Source organism: Euprymna scolopes, chromosome 35 (assembly GCF_053919585.1).
Source record: "Euprymna scolopes isolate OS-2025 chromosome 35, ASM5391958v1, whole genome shotgun sequence".
Lineage (NCBI taxonomy): Eukaryota > Metazoa > Mollusca > Cephalopoda > Sepiida > Sepiolidae > Euprymna > Euprymna scolopes.
In genome coordinates, this window is record NC_136516.1 from 70,436,941 (window position 1) to 70,457,364 (window position 20,424).

The 20,424-nt window shown below is 31.5% G+C and overlaps 1 protein-coding gene across 17 annotated transcripts in view; it reads right to left on the minus strand.

Annotated features, from left to right (window-relative positions):
- The window catches only part of LOC145259913 (rap guanine nucleotide exchange factor 6-like), a 917,527-nt gene that overhangs the window by 252,904 nt on the left and 644,199 nt on the right, over positions 1 to 20,424 (minus strand). For 4 of the 17 annotated variants that reach the window (XM_080117859.1, XM_080117858.1, XM_080117862.1 and 1 more), the window contains exon 1: positions 16,816 to 16,972. The exons of the other annotated variants lie outside the window; for them this stretch is intronic. The gene's annotated coding sequence lies outside the window, so the exon portion shown is untranslated. Of the gene's footprint in view, positions 1 to 16,815; positions 16,973 to 20,424 lie in introns of those variants that run through there. 17 annotated transcript variants of the gene reach the window in all.

The window sequence follows — 20,424 nt, forward strand, 5'->3', positions numbered from 1 at the left end:
TTATCAAATAGAAGGTTGAAATACTTCAAAAGAAACTGTAATTTTGATACTGGCACATCTTTTAAATCAAATACATAAACAAAAACTTTTTGTCCGGTTCAAAAGCTATACCAGTACTGAAATTAGAATATTGTTACAATTTCACAAAGTTCGGAGTTCCTTGAACTTTTAGAAAGAGCTTCCATCCACTCTTTATATAAAATCAAATTAAACTAAATATAGCACATATTACCTGCTCTTACGGCTAACAGCCATGTTACAAATTTCATGATCAATTAATTTCAAGTGAATTCTATACAGTACCAAACTTAAGGTACATGCGTCAGATTAACTTGAGAAACATTGAGTAGATAATTTTCATCTTGCAGGAGACTTCTCCACAATTGAATCATCACCTATCAAGGTCAAGAAACACTCGAGGATAAGGGTTTATGAGATGGATATCAGCCAAAGGATAAGGGACACTACAAAAGTACTAACATTAATCAATGGTATGAACTGGATTTCATTACTTATAGTGCCATTTATTAAGAATTTGTTGCCATTGAATTTTAAGATGACCAAGTTGTAATTAGCAGAGTAGTTCTGAAATAAAGTATTCTACAGATTGGAAGCAAAGAAACTGTTCATGGAAATTTCACCTGGTACATGGAGGGAGAAAAAGGTTTCTTTACCTTGTGATAGAAAGAAAAGTTCTTGTTACAAATGTCTTACAAACAGGAACCAAAGATATCAAGCACTTTCCATGGAAACAACAAAGTAGCAATTTAAAAGTCATCATAACAAAATAATATATGGACACTTATTGTAACGATTGTTTTAAAATAAAAATTAAATAATTTTTTTTAACTTCTCCAAACCACTTTAACCGTTAGTGTTTGTGGTTCTGTTTATTTTTTTTCTTTTAAACCAGAGGGATAATTAACCACATTTCAAAAATGTCTGCATTTTTTTTTTTTCAGAGGTATCTATAACTAGCGGAGGTGCCCGGCATTGCCCGTGTGTTTGTTGGAGGATGAGGGTGGGGGTAGTGGGCAGGCAGGTTCGAACCTGTGACGCGAAGGCAGAAAAGGAGGAAGTGAAAGAAAAGCTGAGATTTTACCGCTATGCTAAGACGAGAGAGGAAGTGAAAAGTGTTAAAATTTAACGATTAAAAAGTTGATTTGCAGAAATGAGTTCACACAGGTGCAGAAATTAACATCTGGCTTGAGGCCAGTCAAGGTTCTCGCCGTATTTGTTTCCTCACAATGTTGGGGAAAGCCAGCTTCCCCAAAACAAGGGAACTCTCAAATGAATAGCAATTGTCTGATATGAAAGGTTTTCCCCACATTGATCAAAGCTAATTACTATCAAAACGTCCCTGTCAGGAAAGGTAGACGGCCTACTTCGCTTTGACTAGTTTCGCTTTATTTATACGAAAAAGGCAAAAAATACATGAAAGGACGGAATAGAAGGAATTTTATAAAAGTCAATCAAAATAAATGTAGAAACGACATCCGTTCGCAATTGTAGATATTATGATCTAGAGAGTATATAAAAAGTTCTAAAAAATAGTAACGTGGTCGAGAGCCCCCCCCCCCCCCCTGAAAAAAGCCTTTCGTGGACATACAAAAACGCGTGCGCCACTTTTGCCTTTTATTTCTATATAGATTAATAGAGTATCTTTCAAATATTATACCTACTGTCTGATGTATATTGGCAACACTGAGGTCTCAATTTTCAGTATAAAATGTGAAATTCTAGAGTGGAAGGATACAATAAGTTTTTTTTTTTATTATTTCTGAATTTTGGAGATGACCATTAATAATTTGGACTACTGTTCCTGTGAGAATACACTCAAGATGAGAACAGTAGTTCAAATAATAGTCAGTTTGATCTAGTAATATTTAATCAAAAATCTTTTGGTAGCTAGCCTTATAATCAACCCACGTTTTTATATGTAGTATAAATGAATTCTTTATCCTACAAAGTAAATCTTTGAAAGTAATTTTGCTCAAATATAAGATTGTGTTTACAAAAGATTTTTGATAAATTCAAGAGAAAAAAAAATTGTACACTAATGAGATAACCAAACGACTTTAATTTGTGAATATACCAACTACCTAACACAAATGAACTGAAACATCCAAAAGATTAGAGACAGCAAAATATACTAAATGCGTGAAAGCGAGAAACATTCGTTCAGTAGTTTGGCAGTTCCATTTGCATAGGTAAAGTAGTTAATGACCAGTATGTGAAGCCAAGCACTGGAGAAAAAAAATGTTTAAAAACATCTAAGAATGGTTGTTAAAATCAACTGGCATTTATTTTGTTTACAAGGCAAAAAACAAAAGTAAAAGAAACAATAAAAAAAAGTTTAAAAATAAAGTGCTTACTGCATTACAATTTCAGTTATTCACTTAATTATTAGCGTTTGTTGTAAAAGCCTTTAATTAAGAACGTAATACCTACGTAGTAATGTTATTAAACATTTAACAAGAGATCTCAAATTCTTCAGAATCTGGAGTCCTAATGTATCCTTATGTCTGCTGTATTCTCTGCTATAATCGCTATGATTATATTGTTGATCATGTATAAGAAAGCGTTGCTTTGGCAACGTTTTGTTTATTTTAGTGAAGCTTCAGATAGAAATGGAACGCTTTTTATAAACAATGAAAATAAAAAAAATAAATAAAAAATTAAAAAAAAACATTTTAAATGGTGAGAATTACTTTTCTAACTCAACTAGTAAAATCATTCGTTTCTCGGTCTTATATTTTCGATTTTCTTTTATTCCTAATGTCATACGTAAATATAACATGGCTGAAGACAAAATAAAATATTAAAATTAACTTCTGTTAATAACCCACAGTAAATATTTCATCTTAGTATATTCATGGAGGACTATATTTTATACGTGTGTGTCCCCCTATTTATAGATCGAGCTGTCTGGTAGAAGAAACAATGGTTTCCAATTAGTATAGAGCAATAATCTTCTGTAAATAAAAAAATTTCTCTTGATTTTTGGTAGCATACACACACACACACACACACACACACACACACACACACATCTAAATGAACACAGTCAAGCCATGCTGAAGATTGCTATTTAGCAAGAAACTCGTGTGCATAGTTAATTTATATATGCAAATATATAAAAATAAAAAGGGACGAATCAAAAGAAACAACGTAATGCAGGTATTTGCATGCAAGGAAGAAAACTATCATTTAGTTAAACGAATTTGAATACAAAGGCGGCGTTCCCACGTTGCTATTATCACTAATAAAAACAACTTAAATGAATAAATGTGCTGATATTAGTTTCGCTCACTCCGAGATGGATAGCAATAAAGCTTACTAAGACACTCATCTAACCTGGTTTTGAAAATCAAGTGATCTTTTTAGACTCATCTAAAAATAAGATTTGTCGGCCTGAAGAAAGTTGGTTTTGTGAGTAACCTGCCTTTCACCTTTTCTGTCTGTTCCAAACATTTATGCTATGAGAACACCAGGAGCTAGACTTAGTTGACAGAAGCTCTTTGATAAAGTTATCTGTGATATTTACAAAGCTAATAAGATTATCCTCAATAATTATCACAATAACATCTAAACTACATACATTATGTTAAGTATAACGTGTTTGATAATCAAGAGTCTATCAGGTATGATGCAGTGTGATGATGTATGGAAGTGAAATCTGGCTGAGGACATAAGTTGCATGAAAAGAAATGATGTGAGAATGGTTCGAGGGTTGCGTAATGTGAATCTTAAAGACAGGCTTAGAACTGATGACATCAGAGGAAGATTACATCTGGACAGTATAGGGAGATGTGCAGAACAGGAGACTACATTGATATGGCCATATTGAAAAAATAGAGAATTGTGTGGTTAGTAGATGTAGAACAGTTGTAGGCTCAGATCAAGGAAAACAGAAGTGACAAGGATGGATTCAAGAGAAAGAAGGATAAAGACCTGGAGAGAGAGGGGTTAGTTTAGAAATCAATTTCTACTAGACATCCAACATATGCCAGCATGTAAAATAGATGTTAAAAAGAGTGATGTGATGACTACTTAATTTCCGTTATTAAATGAAATGCTCAATTTATTATACAGCTGAGAACATATATAAGAGAGAGCGGGAGAGACATACAGGAGTCAAGCCTGTCCATCTAAAACAAAGATTGGAGTTATCTGTTAAGACCTGATTTTTGATTCACCATAAAATTGTGGATAAGTGGTGAAAAGCTACACCAGCCCAACAAGGAACAGATTTAAATCGTGGCTACCGAGATGGATCTCATTCTTCTCTTTGTAATTTATTTTTATAATGGAAAATTTTCATTAAATAATGACTAGCAGGGAGACCTGACGTTGACTGGGATTTTATGAGATTCAACGAATATTCTACACTTTCAATATTTTTTTTAATCAAAATCAGTGAAATCGACCATTTTTTCAATCAAATCGATTGACTGTCTGCTCTAGTCAGGAGCTCACCAGGAGGAAGCTTCACATGCCTATCCGCAGTGACTTAGTCCACAATACATTGTAGTCTACATTGCACTGTAGAGAACCTACGGTTGATTTTATAAAAATATTTTTATATAAAGGTTTGAATTAAAGTTTAAAATGCAAAAGTCAAGTGTCATGGTTCAATTGTGCTTTAAATAGAAACATCCATTTTGAACACACCTCTATCTGAAAGAACCTAGTGTTGATTTTATACACTGGGCCCTTCTGCTTTTGTAGGGATAAAAATTTTCAAATGCACTTGTGATGTTAGGCTGTAAAAGGGTGTTAATTTTGATCAAAATTAGAGTGTTTCTTCTTAATTGAATTTTATTGATTTTTGATATTTGTTGGAGGCATTCTAACATTCCCAGACTCAAAGTACATTAGTGTGAAATTTCAAAAATGTTGACCCGGCCATTTTGGAGTCTATAGGGAATGAATGAACTCACACGCACACACACACAAAATGCCTTTTATATATAAGGAGAGATATTATCTTTGCAAACAAGTGTCAGCCAAAGAAGTAGTTTTATACAGAAAACTAGCAGTTCAGCCCAGCTTTACTCTGGCCCTATGTACTGTTCATAACTTTATGTGACTATGTGTGTGTGTATATATATATATATATATATATATATTAAAAAGTTTGACTCTTGTCCAGGTAGCCTACATCTAAAATTTTAAGTTTTTAGACCCAAAATTGGTGGAGGAGTTTGGTAGAGTCTGTAAAGGTCAACTTTTTCAACTTTAACCTCTTGGCAGCCAAATTTTCACCCAAAAACTGATTAAAAACTTGCATGTTTGAATACCCTTTATGTAAAATTTCAAATATTTAAACCCAAAATTGGCTGCATAGTTTGCTAGAGACCGCAAAGGTAAAATCTTTTGAACTTTGACTCCCTTGCCAGCCAAAACTTTGGCAAAAAATCGATTAAAAAGCTTGCCCTATGTCTGAATACACTTTATGTAAAATTTAAAATGTTTAGACCAAAAATTGGCTGAGAAGACATTTTTTTTTTGTAACTTTGACCCCTTTACATTCATTGTTTTGGGCTCAAATCAAATTAAAACGTTTGATCCATGTCCAAGGAACCTACATCTAAAATTTCAAGTCTTTAAACCCAAAATTGGCGGAAGAGTTTGATAGAGCTTTTAAAAGGTCAAATCGTTGAACTTTGATCCCTTGACAGCCAAATTTTTGGCCAAAAACCGATTAAAAAGATTTTCCCAAATCTCAATACCCCTCATATCAAATTTCAAGTCTGTAGATTGAATATTGACAGAGTTATTTGATAGGGAAATGTACACACACACAATTTTACTTTTATAGACTGCAAGAAACACATTGTTTATATAATCTTTGGTTTAGTTTTGGAGAAAGAAACTCCTCAGTTATTTAATAGGAACATAATACTTATAGGAACATAATCTTACAGAAGATCAGGTTGATTTCACCTGATATTCTGTGATAAACAGACACGCACACACACAATCAATTTAGGGTTATGCTTTAAATTTTTTTTTTTTTTTTTTCAGCTTTACCTGTAGAGTTGAATGCTAGCCGGCCTACCTTTTGTTGTGGCATTCACCCTGGTCAAGTTAAGACCATCTTTCTCTAAAAGTGGAAGTTTCTAGAGAATATTAAATTCACAAGTGGTCCTTGGTCACCTGTATATCCTAGTCAGGGGAAATGTCAATGCCAGTTTGTTTTTCAGGAAGAGGTCGCCGTCTTCCCCACATAGATCACCTGGTATTCCATAGTACTAACTAGGCTAAATATCGCTTAAGTGATCTAATGAGAATTGATTTAGTGGCCAGTTTATACAGTGAAAGAAATGAGAAAAATATGGCTATGCAAGAAATTGACTCCAATATTGAAAGAGGCTTTAATATCAGCATCACATTACCACAAAGATAAAGAAGAATGTACTGATGCAGTTTGCAGAGATTCACAGTTCTAGCATCTCTTACATTTGTTGTCTATATCTGATCTCAAATGCAAACAAATTTAACTTTAAAAGGAGATTCAATCAAAGATGCTTACAAAGAAACGATAATCGCATAGAAACCATTCATCAAATAGATGCCGCACAAAATCTGATATTGACTTTTGGCATAAAACTGCTTATCACCATGGAAATTGCATTCCATCTTTACACATCTTATTCTGTCAGGCGATTACTGATGTCACAAAATGTAGTTTCACTATTCATTGCCATATGCATACGCATCCAAACAATTGCACTTAAGAGAACAGCGAGGATACTAAAAAGAGCTCTCGGTTGGTTTCAATAAAAAGCAGGGGAATGTTGGCAGCTGGTTTGGCTGCCCCATACCCAGCATTACAATCTTCAAATAAACACACAAAGTTAAAGGTATTCAAAAGTGAGAACCCGTGAATTTAACGAGGTTATTAACAGTGCCCAATGAAAAAGAAAGAGCAAGATATACGTTTATTGATATTCAAAAAACATTTTATATGTTCAGTGTCGCAATCATGTAAAATGTTTATTCACATGATTCATTCCTAAAACCAATACATTTGAATTTTGGAACAGAACTGCTATGTGTAGGGGATTCAGATGCAGATTATTTTTAGTGTAATTTAATTTTAAGTGGATAAAATACGTGTGGCATGGATATGACAGAAAAAGATAAAGTCACCAATAACCGATTGTTTAACAGTTTCGATGTTCCATTCTGAAAAATTACCAGTTAGAATGAAGGTTATTTAATTGAATCTATTAATAGATTAAAATAGTTGATTTTTTTTTTTTTTTTTTTTTACAAAATCATTATCGCACAAGAGTTCTAAATTCGAAATTGACTTTTAAACCTTTAAACTGTCGATGAGAAAGTAATTGTTGACTTCAAAAAAATAAAAAATAAGTCGAGTTTCATTTATTCTCCAAAAATCGGAAGCAAAAACAATTTGTACGTGTATCCCTGTTGTATCAAAGAACTACTCCGGCTAATACTACGGACAATATTACTCTTTGAAATTATTTGTTTTTAATCTTTATGAACCGTACAATTCTAAGCGAACTCCAAGTTCCATATTGAATTAACATTGTGTGTGTCACATGGAAAACTACTTAAGGCGGCGAAATCTGCACATGTGACTCAAGATTCTTAAGATATGAGTCAAGATTCAAATACATTTTTCATTTCAATTTAGAAATGGTCAAAATCTATATAAAAAACATGAACACGTTTTCTTAATGTAGATATTCTAAAGAACAAAAACTTCACCTATTGCATTATTTAGGGGTAATATCTTCAGGATAAATCGAGCTGAACCTCACGTCACGTCTATCTTGAATCACAGCGACATTTTAATTACTCATCAAATATTTCAGAGAATTGATTGATCATCAAGCTGGGTTCATATTTTATTTTAGAGACTCCCGCAAAAAAAAAAAAAAAAAAAAAAAAAAAAAAAAAAAAAAATCGCACACTAAATATAAATTATTATCCAGCGTTGCCGGGGAGGGGAGTCTTTAACTTTGACTTTTGTTTTGCTTCTTTTTTTGTTTAAACGATACTGTGTGTGTGTGTGTGTGTGTGTGTGTGTGTGTGTGTGTGTGTGTGTGTGTGTGTGTGTGTGTGTACGCGCGTTTTTTTTTCCGGGCATTTTGTGATTTAGACAAAACAACATAAGTTACTCTTCTACCTAACTGGATATATTGTTTTAACTTATTTTAAAGCATTTATTTACTTCGAAACACAAGTAGTGCTGAGTTTTACGTTAAAACAAGAAAATGGCCGACATGAGACGGCCATCTGGGAAATCTCGATAATCGCTCAAAAATCAAATGTCCAGTTTTATTTTTATTTTTTGGAACTTCAAGTTAATGACGGTATGGAGTGAATTTTCAGTCACCCAAATTATTTATGAATAAAACGGCGTCAGGATTACTCCAAATAGTGAAATTAAAAATAAAAATTGGAAAAATAGTTGAATGTTGAAATGAAAACTAGGCCGGAAAATATAATCGTCTTCATTATAAATAAGTCGAGAACATTAACAACTCAAATTCATAACATACATACACAATTTTATTAGTATAAAATATACGTTGGCATTCATTTCTAAATTCTACATAACCTACAGAAATGGTAAAGCAAAAGTTTTCAATTAATTTTATATTATTTCGCAGAACAGCCATTTAATGAAATTTCCGTCTGTTACTAATTATGACAAACGAATCAACGAAAAGCTAATGAACAAAAAATCTAATTAATTACAGATTTTCTTAAACATTACTCAATGACAGTTGGTTAGAATATGATAGACAAAAAACAGATGAGTGATATGACAATATAAGTATATATAAAAAAAGTTAGGTTTTCCAACATATAAAGCTATCTTGTCGGGTTTTCAAAGTCGGGCCTGAATAACAACATTTAAACTGACAAATCAAACCTTATTTCTGACACGGCGATTTTCACTTATTTTTGTATTATACAGTGTTCTTCATTACAATTTATTTGAAAAATTAAGTCCGGCACAAACGACTGACTGCTAGGTCACAAACATTTCCATTATTTCACTTTACTTTCATTCGAAAATTTATAAACTGTAACATCTGTTTAGTCATTTTTATAGCATAACTAAAGTTACTTATAATACCTTTTCAACTCAGATGTAAATATGTTGTCTAGAGAAGGGAGTAATAATTTTACTGTTTTAAAGCAGATTTGGTAAAGTATGAATAAGAAAGAAAAGTTCTAGAAACCCACCCAATATATGTTTCAGTGGCACATATTCGGTGGGTTTCTAACAATATTTTGTATAATTTTGTAGTTTTAACTCATTTTCCCAAACTTCACGTATTTAACAGTCAGCTCGCCGCCATTTTTTTTTTTTTTTTTTTTTACATATATCGATAAACACTATAATTTTCGAACCGATTAAACGTTTTAAAGCGAATAAAGCCACTAAAACCTTTCCAGATAGGTAGAAGAGTAACTTATCTTGCCTTTGATAACATTTATTTGTTATATTTTAATTTTTTTGCCATTTTTCGTACGTCTGTGGAGCGTAAATTTTTTTTTTTTAAATCAAGTATATATCGATTTTAAAATATAAAAAAGTCTAGTGAAAACGAAAAAGACGGAAAAATGTGGATTGTGAAACATACTCGAAAAAATTAAAGCATAAAGATAAAATCACAAGAAATAAAATCAATTTAATAACTTATTCATAAAATAAAACTTATCAATAAAATTAAGTAAAAAAAAAAAAACGAAATTTGTCTCCTTTTATAATAAAAAAATAAATAAATTTTATCTTCTTAAAAAAAAAAAAAAAAATGTGAAAATGTTAATGAAAAATTGAAAACAAAACTTGAATAAATCTAAATGGATGGAGAATTATTTTATTTCGAAAAGATTAAACGCATGAGGGAAAAGGCGACGAAGAATCCCAGAAGAAAAAAAAAAGTGAAAAAAATGTCAAAGTAAAAACAGTTCAACATTCCTGAAATGTTTGTTTCTTTATAAAGTTCATTTCATACTTGCATAGACATTCGTATAAAGATAAAAATCACTTTTCGTGCCCTCTTTTTTTTTCTTTTAACAAATCTAATAATCAGACGAATAAAATCCGTGCTTTTTCAATTAAGCAACGAATTTTGAATTTCACATTTTTGGGGGTCGGCAAGTTCACAGTTCAATTGTAGCATAAGTACACGTGGAATATCTCACCTGTGTTACTTCATATTCATCAAAATTTTGAATTTGAATTTTTTTTTTTCTGCTAAATTGCATTTTGTATCCTGGAATAAAAATCGAACTTTTTAAAATGAGAATTTGTACGAGCTAAGGTACACTACTGAACACGGAACACTTTTTTACGAAGAAGAAGCGGTGTCTCAAGCATTGTCTTTTACACTTTCACTACTTTAATTGCTCACAAGTTTGTTTTCACAAATATTTTTTATCAATGAATATCATTTAATAGCACACATATAAATTTTAAGAATACTAATTGTGGATTCACGAATAATAGTATTAAAAAAAAAAAATTAAGAATTAAAATTTTTGATTTTCCAGAATGGACAAAAATAGTGGGAGGTGGGGGGTCTGAAAAATAAGCACACGCATGTTTGGAAACCTGCCATTGATAAAATATTCAGAATGAACTTTGAAAAAAAAAAAAAAAAAAAAAAAAATTAAGATTCTATTATCAAAAATAAAAAATTAAACCTTATTTTATAACTATAATAAATAAATGCCAAGAAGCAACATTCCATAAAAGAATTTTGGAAAAAATATTTTTAGTTTATAAAGTAAGATTTTTAAATTTATTTCCTTTCTTAAAATAAATTGTATATTTTTTTTAAATATAATTTTTTTTGACTTACCTAAAATTAAAATATTTACCAATAGTGAGAGCAGGAAGAACAATTGATTTTCCAAAAGCATGTCTTTCGTCTCCAGTCTTAAGAGTTTCAAAACCGTGACATTCCAATGAAAAATTCCTCAATGAATGAAAGTAAAAACCACAACTTCGATGATGATCATGATGATGATACTCAATAATGGCTCCAATTGAGTTTTAAGAGAAGACTAAAAAAATAGTCACTTAAAAACAAAGATTTTTTATAACTTACATATTTTTAGAGCCAGATTATTAAAAATATTTTTAAATACTTTTAAGTTATAGATGTAAAGAATAAATTTCTTGAATCATGAATAGTTTGCAGTTAAAAGACCCTTCCACACCACCACAAATTAAATCAACTTTCGGGGATATTTAGCAGGAATTCTATATTCACGGAATTCATGAATACCAAAAAAATCTATTTAATTGAAAAGTTTATTTATATTTTACAAAGGAGTCGCCACTTATTAAGGTCCAGAGGCCACTCGGGGATAAGGGTTAATGGGAAAATATTGTTAGTAATGAAAATTGGGTAAATTGGATTACTTAAGAGGGATGGCTTATCAAGAACTTGTTTACGTTGGACTTGGAGACGACCATATTGTAAGTCAGTTGGAAAGCAGGGAAACGGAACAGAGTTCCACAAGCGTGCACTTAAGAAGCTTTGTTCATGGAACCTACGTTTAGGTTTAGGCACAGAGTGGAGGAAATTATTGATAGTGGCTTCAGCTGGATGAGTGTTTTTCGTGAAAGTCAGGCCGGGCGAGGGGGGGGGCATACATTGGAGCTCAGACGAGCACTTGCTATGAAAACAACGATAAAGTAGACAATGTCTCTTCTGTGGGAAAGAGGTTGCAAGGAAGAGCAAGGGCATTTCCCCACTAGACAACGAAGTCTATTTTGAACTCTGTCACAGCATGATGATGAGCTGCTGCTTCTAGCAGCTTCTGCCCAGATGTAGCAACAGTACTCCATCCTTTAAGAACTAAATATAATTATTTTAAAAAGTTCTTAAATGTTAAATCTATATAGAAAAAAATGTGTGCAAAACTAAAAAGAAAACAAATTTAAACAATTTTGGCCAATTATCCAAACTCGGGTGCTAAATTTGTCAAAGTTATTTCTTAGTCTTGCAGAAAATGCAAACTAGTACTTAATGTTAAAAATTCTTGGCCTTCGGGACAAGATCACAGTGTAGTATCTGTTCTTCGCTGCACTTCAATTTCTTGTTCTCTGTCAGTGGAGGAGAAATCCTTCACGACTGAGACAATTTTTATTTTTGTTCCTTTTCTGCACGTTTAAAAACCACCCTGGTGTCTAACTGTCTCGTGGGGAGGCAGGAACAGTCGAACACTCGAACAGTCACAGACCAACCCCTTTTACACAAACTATTTAAATATTTGTAAAATGTTCACAATTTCCGGTATTACTGTAAATGAACACCTTCAGCTAAATCACATCTCAAGAATGAGATTCAAGTTTTTTTTTTGTTAAGTGATAATGCGTAAATAGCCTCATAAGGGGGGGGGGTACAATTAAGAGTCGGGATTAGTTTCGCATATAAATTTAACATTAAATGCTCACATTTCCGGTTCATTCTTGTGCAAAAATAATGTTTTTTAACGTTCAACTTTATATCAAAAAAACATTATTTTTGCACCAACCTAATAACTTTAACTTGATTTTTTTAAGGGAGTTAAATTTTGTAAGTTCTTTTCTGGAGGGAGGCTTATGTTAAGGGAGGGTTGGAAGGCATGCCACTCGAACTTGGGGTTTGGCAGAATTAAGAGAGTTTGGTGTAGTTTTCTCGATAAAATATTTTAATTTTTTTTATTTACTTTTCAGTATGAACATCACGGTCTCTTAAAAAAAAAGAAAAAAGAAAATTTATCTCCATTAGCCCCCCCCCCCCGCCCAGCTCTCTAAAATGCAACCTGGTTAGGTTCGACAATAATAGGTTGGAAATGGAGGATAATTTTTCGATAAATTTATTATTCTAAACCCATCTCCCATTCTAAATTCTAAATATTGTTTTCATTAGATTCATTGAATAATATTCAAATAAACCTTTGGAGGAGACATTCAGCAAAGAAGGCTTCTTCCGTTCGTTATCCGTGGATAATATACATTTCCTGTAAAGTATATTTTATACAATATATATCCAAAGAAATAATATTTTAAAATTTGATTATATCCTTTATAAAAAAAAAAAAAAATAATTTTGGAACCCTATTCTGAACATTACCGAATTTTGAGAGACATAAAAGTTTTCATTATGTTAGTTAACTCTTGACTGTATTCAAATCACGCTAGATTGACTATTATTATTATTATTATTATTATTATTATTAATAATGCTAAGTTGAATTAATAATAAGAATTAGTAATTTTTATTTTGATTTGCTTTTTAAAAACCGGAAGTAGCGAATTTGAAGGAAATTCAAGACTAAAATAGTATTTGTCTCCCCTTGTTTTACTAGGGTGAAACCATAGAGGTATCACATAAACAATGAAGAAATACTACGAAATACTCACATTTTAGATTTATAGATACAATCCTATGCATCAGATTTGATAATTATATAGTACGAAAACGAATGTAAAAGTTTAATATGTATTTATTATTATTTAATTTAATAAATAAACAACTAAAAAAATAAGTGTACATTGTTTTTAAGTCTGATGTTTGTCTCGTAGTTTGAGTGAATAAGGCGAGTGTCTTATTTTTCTTGCCTTCTAAACGTGAATGAGTTGGATTAAACAAACAATAAATTGTAATGGATTTACAAATCGGTAAAGAAAATAAAAAGTGAAAGAAAAATATTTTACAAAATAAATGCCTAGCTTTCACGACGCCTTGTCCAGTAGACTAACCGAGTTTGATTTAAAAAAAAAAAATGGGTTAATTGTTTGTGTGTGTGCGATTATACCTAAACAACCTGGAAATATATAAAATAATAAAAATATACAAATTATTTTAGAAGGGGGGGTCACTTTACTATATAAATATAACGAAATGATCACCCCACCAGACCCACTGCCAAGTGCCTAACTAGAAAATCCCAGTTCTTGAAACAATAGGGTAGAGCAGAACGAGTAACCATTTTTTGGTAATTCCAAAATGATCGCAAAAAAGTTACACATTCTTGTCCTACGGTATGTGATCAAAAGCTGGATCAACTTTTTATGTCACCCTCCCACGAACGCATTCTTATATCTACTTTATTTTATTCCAGGTATTTCTAGGATGTTAGTGTGTAACTTAATAATAAATAGAATCTCATTATTTCTTTGACTGCATAAGGACAAAAAAAAAAAGATTTTAAAAATTTTTCATTCTTGTTTATGCATATTAGATTTTAAAATATTAACACTAAATTATTTTAATTTCAACTTTAGTAAGATAATCTTTAATGAAGAAAGAAATCCAGATTCCAAAAATGTTAGGTACGTTTATTCATATAAAAGTGCAATATTTATAATTTGTTTACAATAAGCACTAATATATATATGTGTGTGTGTGTGTGTGTGTTTAAACAATATCAGGAGTTTTGTAAGGACGAACCTCAAACTTTTTAGGAAGTGGCAAGTGCTTGTTGCTCTACAATCCTTTTATTTGGACCCAATCAAAATTTAAAACAAAATTTGAAATTATTTTTAATTTAATAATCACAATTTTAAAATCAAAAAGAAACCTTTTATTTATTTTCGGACTAATTACTTATCTCAAAAGACTTCCAATAATTAAATAAAAGGAAACCTGATTTTTTTTTTAGGATGTGGATGAAACAAATACAAAGTATAACCAAGAAAATGTTCAATTTTTGATTAATTTCAAAAAAGTAAATAAAATACTAATTATTCACAAGTTGTCAAAAGAACATGAAACGATTAAAAAAAAAAAATAGTAATTCACAAAAATTATGTATTCTGTTTACACAAACGGAACTAAATTTCCATGATGTAAAGTGGAAGTGGAATGTTAATTATTTTGGTAATCTTTTTTTTATCCTTTGCATCCAGGCTGTCAACAGAAAACATTTTTTTTTTTTTTTTTTGCATGATTACATGTCAACACCTTGGCAATATTTATTTTTATTTTTTTTATGATTATATTAAAGAGGGAGGTCATTTTACTGTATAAATTTAAATGTAAAATGATCGCCCAATTCAGAACAGAACCAGTAAACATTTTAGTGGTTATTTTGGAACCACAAAAAAGTTACTCGTTCTGTCCTACAATAATTGAGCGATCAATAAATGCTTTCTGATCGGAAAATGGGTGATACGTTTAATTTATATAGTAAAGTGGACCTCACTTTATAGAAAAATTCGGGTTTGTATTACTGTACACAGATTCGAAAAAGTTGTCAAAAAACAAATATATAACAAATAAATGTTGTCAAAGGCAAGATAAGTTACTTTTCTACCAAATTGGATACATTTTTCGTGTTTTTATTCAATGTAACATGTTTATTCAGCTCGAAAGCCATACAGTGTTTACCGATGTATTGGAAAATTCAAGATGGCGTCTGACTCCCTCTTTAACACGGTAAGTTTGGGAAAAGGTGTTATAAATAAAAAACTGGATAAAATACTGTTAAATACTCGCTCATTATAGGTTACCGTAACATAGCTTGACATATATTCGGCGGGGTTTTAATAGTATTTTGTCTAGTTTTTTTATTTATAACACTTTTCCCAAACTTACCGTGTTAAAGAGGGAGTCAGACGCCATCTTGAATTTTCCAATACATCGGTAAACACTGTTTTTCGAGCTGAATAAACATGTTACATTGAATAAAAACATGAAAAATATATCCAGTTTGATAGAAAAGTAACTTATCTTGCCTTTGATAACATTTATGTGTTATATATTTGTTTTTTGACAACTTTTTCGAATCTATGTGTACAGTAATACAAACCCAAAAGTTTTTTTCAGGTATTTCCATAGAAGACATTGTAGATTAGCACCCTCACCTCTCCAACCCCCAAAATGAGATTCTATATCATAGAATATCTATATCCTGAAAAAGCTATGCGAAATATAAGAATTAAGCGTGAAGAATCAGTTTGCTAATACAATGGGGAGGGCTTTTTACATGAGGTTTTACGATCTGGACAATTGTAGTTAAAGTTAGTAGTAAAAAATTTTAACGTCCCTAACAGCTTAGAATGACCCGGAACTGCGGGGGGGGGGGTCGTTAAATTTAAATGTGAAACTGAGTGATCCAGTGCCACCATTCTAAATTCTAAAATAATTCTAGTTTATTTTTTCTTTCAGTCACGTTTTTCAATGTGTTCACACGTAATCGCCTAAAAATTATAATTTTTTTTTTTTTTCTTTTTTAAGGGCAGGGGATTCGACAGAACTGTTAATCTACACCTTTAAAATATATACTTATTAGTATTACTTACTTAGTTACCAAATTACAGATCACTTTTATATACAAACGTTTCTATAACTAGTAACTACTATATTACATTAATATTACAGCAAGCATGACGTAGAAAAACTTAACTTTAAAATTATACTGTTTTTATTGTTTTATTATCGAAGGAATAACATCTTTATTTTTTTGTTTTTTTTACGAAACTAAAATCTTAATCTGTAATGTCAATTAAAGACACACGCACGTATGTTTATATTCGAAACTAATAGAGAGTAAGAATTACTACAATAGTAAATAGTAGGTAATATATATATATATATATATATATATATATATATATATATATATAGGTAAAACGCGGTATCTGTATAGCTTGCAAAAAGAGAGAGAGTCTAAGAAAGTAAAAAGCGGAGAATAAGATATTATTACGAAGAGGGTGTACACTGTACAAAAATAAAAAGGCCGGACCTAATCTTGACTTCTCACATTTTATATTATTTAAAATAGTAATCCGCCTATTATTTCAAAACGTTTACTTACCTATTGTGGTCCCAAGTTAGTTTATTTTACATGAAATCCTGTCTTTAAAAAAAAAAAAAAATACAAACAAGTCGAGTAATAAATCCGTAATGTTTGTTTCCTACTCGCGTATGTTAAGCTGGCGTTTCGCGCACGTGGGGGGTGACAGGATTGTTGGGGTGATTGGACTCTTCCGGTGTTTGTTTTTGTTTGTTTTTTCTTTTTAGGGCGAATCCATTTCATCGTTAAATAAAGTGGGGGAGGGGGGCAACTTAGAGGAAACAGAAAAGGAAATAAAACTGGAAATACGCAACCTTTTTCTTGCCATCCCCCTCCTCATTCTTTCTCAACTTCAGGAGGGAGGGGAAAAAGAAAAACGAGAAAACAAAGATGAGAATGTTTTCTTTCTTTATTTCAGTGTTTGATGTTTGTTTTATTATATTTTTGCTAACTTCTTTAGCGTTCGTTTTAAAGCAGGGGAACTTATTGTATTCTTCTTTCTGAAAGAGGAATACTATAAAAAAAATATATAACGACGTTGGACGAGAAATTCTCTATCGTCTATTTTTTATTTATATTAAACCTTTTCTGATTGTAAATGAAAAACATTAAAACTCTTTAGTCGGTAGAATTGCGAATGATTTTAAGTGTTTACACCACAACTAAAAAACTACAGATTATTCACAAGTAGCTCTGGTGTTTCCTCGGTTAGAAGTCTTAAGGGTAATACCGAAGCATAAGCAATAAGCAAGTTAGACACAAGATAGTTTGTTTTTTCTCGTTGTTTTTTTTTGGGGGGGGGGGGTATGAGGGATATCCAGTACTCCAAAAAGGGCCCCTCTGGGTGGGACAAAAATTAAAATTGCCTCAATCAAGAAAGATATCCGAACGAAGACTTCAAAAAAAAAAATTCAGCTTACAGTAAACCTACAAGCTGAATTTTTTTTTTTTTTTTTTTAACATTCGTCGTTCTTCTTCTTCTTCTTCTTCTTCATGTATATATACCGAAGTTAAAAGTTACGTTAAGTGAGAAACAGACATGCGATCTTGCGCGACAATTCTATTAAAACCGTTTCTTGTTCGTCGCATTCAGCGATACAACCAAAAAAAGAATATCATAAGTAAGAATAAAAAATATTATGTGATAAATAAAACATATTTACATTTTTATAGTATTTTTAAATTTTCTTCTTTTTTTTGTAATAAATATTCGATTAATAATAATAATAATAATAAAATAATAATAATAATAATAATAGAAGATGTAAATGTATGTAGTTACGTATAAGCGAGAAACACAGACATACAATCTGGTCAAATAGCTTTGAAACAGATTTCGAAATTTTATTTATTTTTATTCACGTTTGGGTTGGGTTTGGAACGCCTAGAACAGAAGGATCACTTCGTGTTAGTTATACCTTAATGGAGATTGACTTCATACCCGGTCTAACCAAAATCCTTAATACGTTAAAGTCATTAACAAAAAAAAAAAAAAAAAAAAAAAATCGACTAACTGTAAATATCCGACATTGTCCAGGAGCATTTTTAGTTTAATTTTTTGTTGTATTTTATTTTATTTATTTATTTTTTTTTACTATACCTTTTGCTTTTGGTCAAATTATTTTTTGATGTTGTTAATTCCTATTTTAGTCACCTAATTATTTTATCTTTATAAATAAGTTGGGGAAAAAAGGGTTAGCTAAAGAAAATCGAAAACTCAAATTCATAACTAGAAAATTATGAACTTGAGTTATCTGTCCTTAACCTTGTCCTTGGTTTGTTTGTAAAGATGGCAACTATATTTTGGCGGCGACTTTTCATTTCAGCGTCCATGTGTACGCTAAAATTTGACACAATTTTCTTTATTTTTTATTAAAACATAGTTTAGGTAAACAAATAAACCCTGTTGAAACTCTAATAATTTGGGTGACTGAAATAGGAATTAACCCTTTTTAAATAGGATTTTGAAAGTTAATTTTGATTATTAAGGTCATTAAATTATTAATTGAACCAAATTGTTAGAAAACTATAATTGTTTCATTAAGGTAATATTTTAATCTCTATTTATAAAAGTATTGGATATAAATAGTTTCCAAATCATTTAATACACGAGGATTTTCTGAGAATTTTAAAGCCAATTTAATTAAGTTTATATTCGACATTATTATAATGCTTCCAAATTTCTTTTAAGTTTCGAAAAATCACGAAATAATTCATTTTTTTATGTTTTTCAACTATTAACAAAAGATTCAAATGGTTGACTTGTTTACGAAAAAAACCCGACATGTTTTATGAAGGATTGAACTTTTTAGTTATTTTTTTTTTTATATGAGATTAGATTTTATGTTACGCCATTGTATTTTTGATTTCAATAAGCTTGCAGTGGACAAGTGTGCCACCATGGATTTTAGAGAGGAAAATCAAGTATTCACATACTCCCTCCACAAGATTAATATCAAGAAGTCTTTTTGTGGACGTCACTTTCGCATTATTGTCAGCAGCGATTTGCATTGGACAAAGCATATCTCTAAAATTGTTAAGAAGGCGATTGTCTTGACATCATTGCAGTAAGGCTTTTGTTAGCCACTCTGCAGCCATCTGTTTAAAACTATACACAGCTATAGTGCGATTGCACTTAGAATTACATCATCAGTTTGAAACCCCTATCGTTCTATCGTTGACCGCCATTCAAAGATGTGCAACCAAGTGAATACTCTCCATCAGGCACCTGCTATACTCTGGTAGCCTTGCTTTCCTAGGCTTTAATTCATTGAATTTACGACGGCTAGCAACTGACTTGGTACCCCCCTCCTTCCAAATTATTAACCATCTTGCCACCAATAGCAACCCTGAGTACCTTTTTGATCTTCATGTGTGGACATGCCTACAAAGTCAGAAAACAGCATAGCTTCCATGACTTTCCGAAACATTTTACCACAATCAATATTGCTAAAATATGGAACAAACTGCCTGAATCAGTTGTTGACTGCTGAGATATTGCCTTCATATTTCCCGAGAATTGGAACAAATCATTTTTTCCCCTTTTATTAAGCCATGGTCATAAAACTGTTAGCAATAGACAGAGGTTAGCTAATTAGGGAATGCACAAAACTTAAGAACATCACGATAGCCAATACAAAACTCTGAAAATTTGACAGTGATACATGTTCATTCACATAATTCTGAGGCAGCACGTTCAGAATTGCAGAACACAATGTGAAAAGAGGTTGCCAGTACATCTCTGAGCAAACACAAGTGTGATTATGTAGAGGGTCTAATGTGAATATATATCATCACAGGTTTTGGCCTGTTCACCTGCAGCATAGGACGGTATTTAAGCATTGCGGTGGGTCAAGAACTATGAGATAACCTGTAGGCAACAGAAGCAACTGTGTTCTGGCGAGTAGACAGCAGATCTAATCCAAGCAGATCATATACTCCAGATGAAACAGGGTTGCAGCAAGGAATATGTAGTATATATCTGATGGCACAATGGTGTAGATGATTAAGAGAATCAGAGAATAGCTTGCCAACTCCGTTGAACACTAGGGACCCGTATTCCAAATGGGGACAAATCATTGCCTCGTGAGCAAATGCCATTTGTGAGGAATTTGGTAGCACAGGATATGC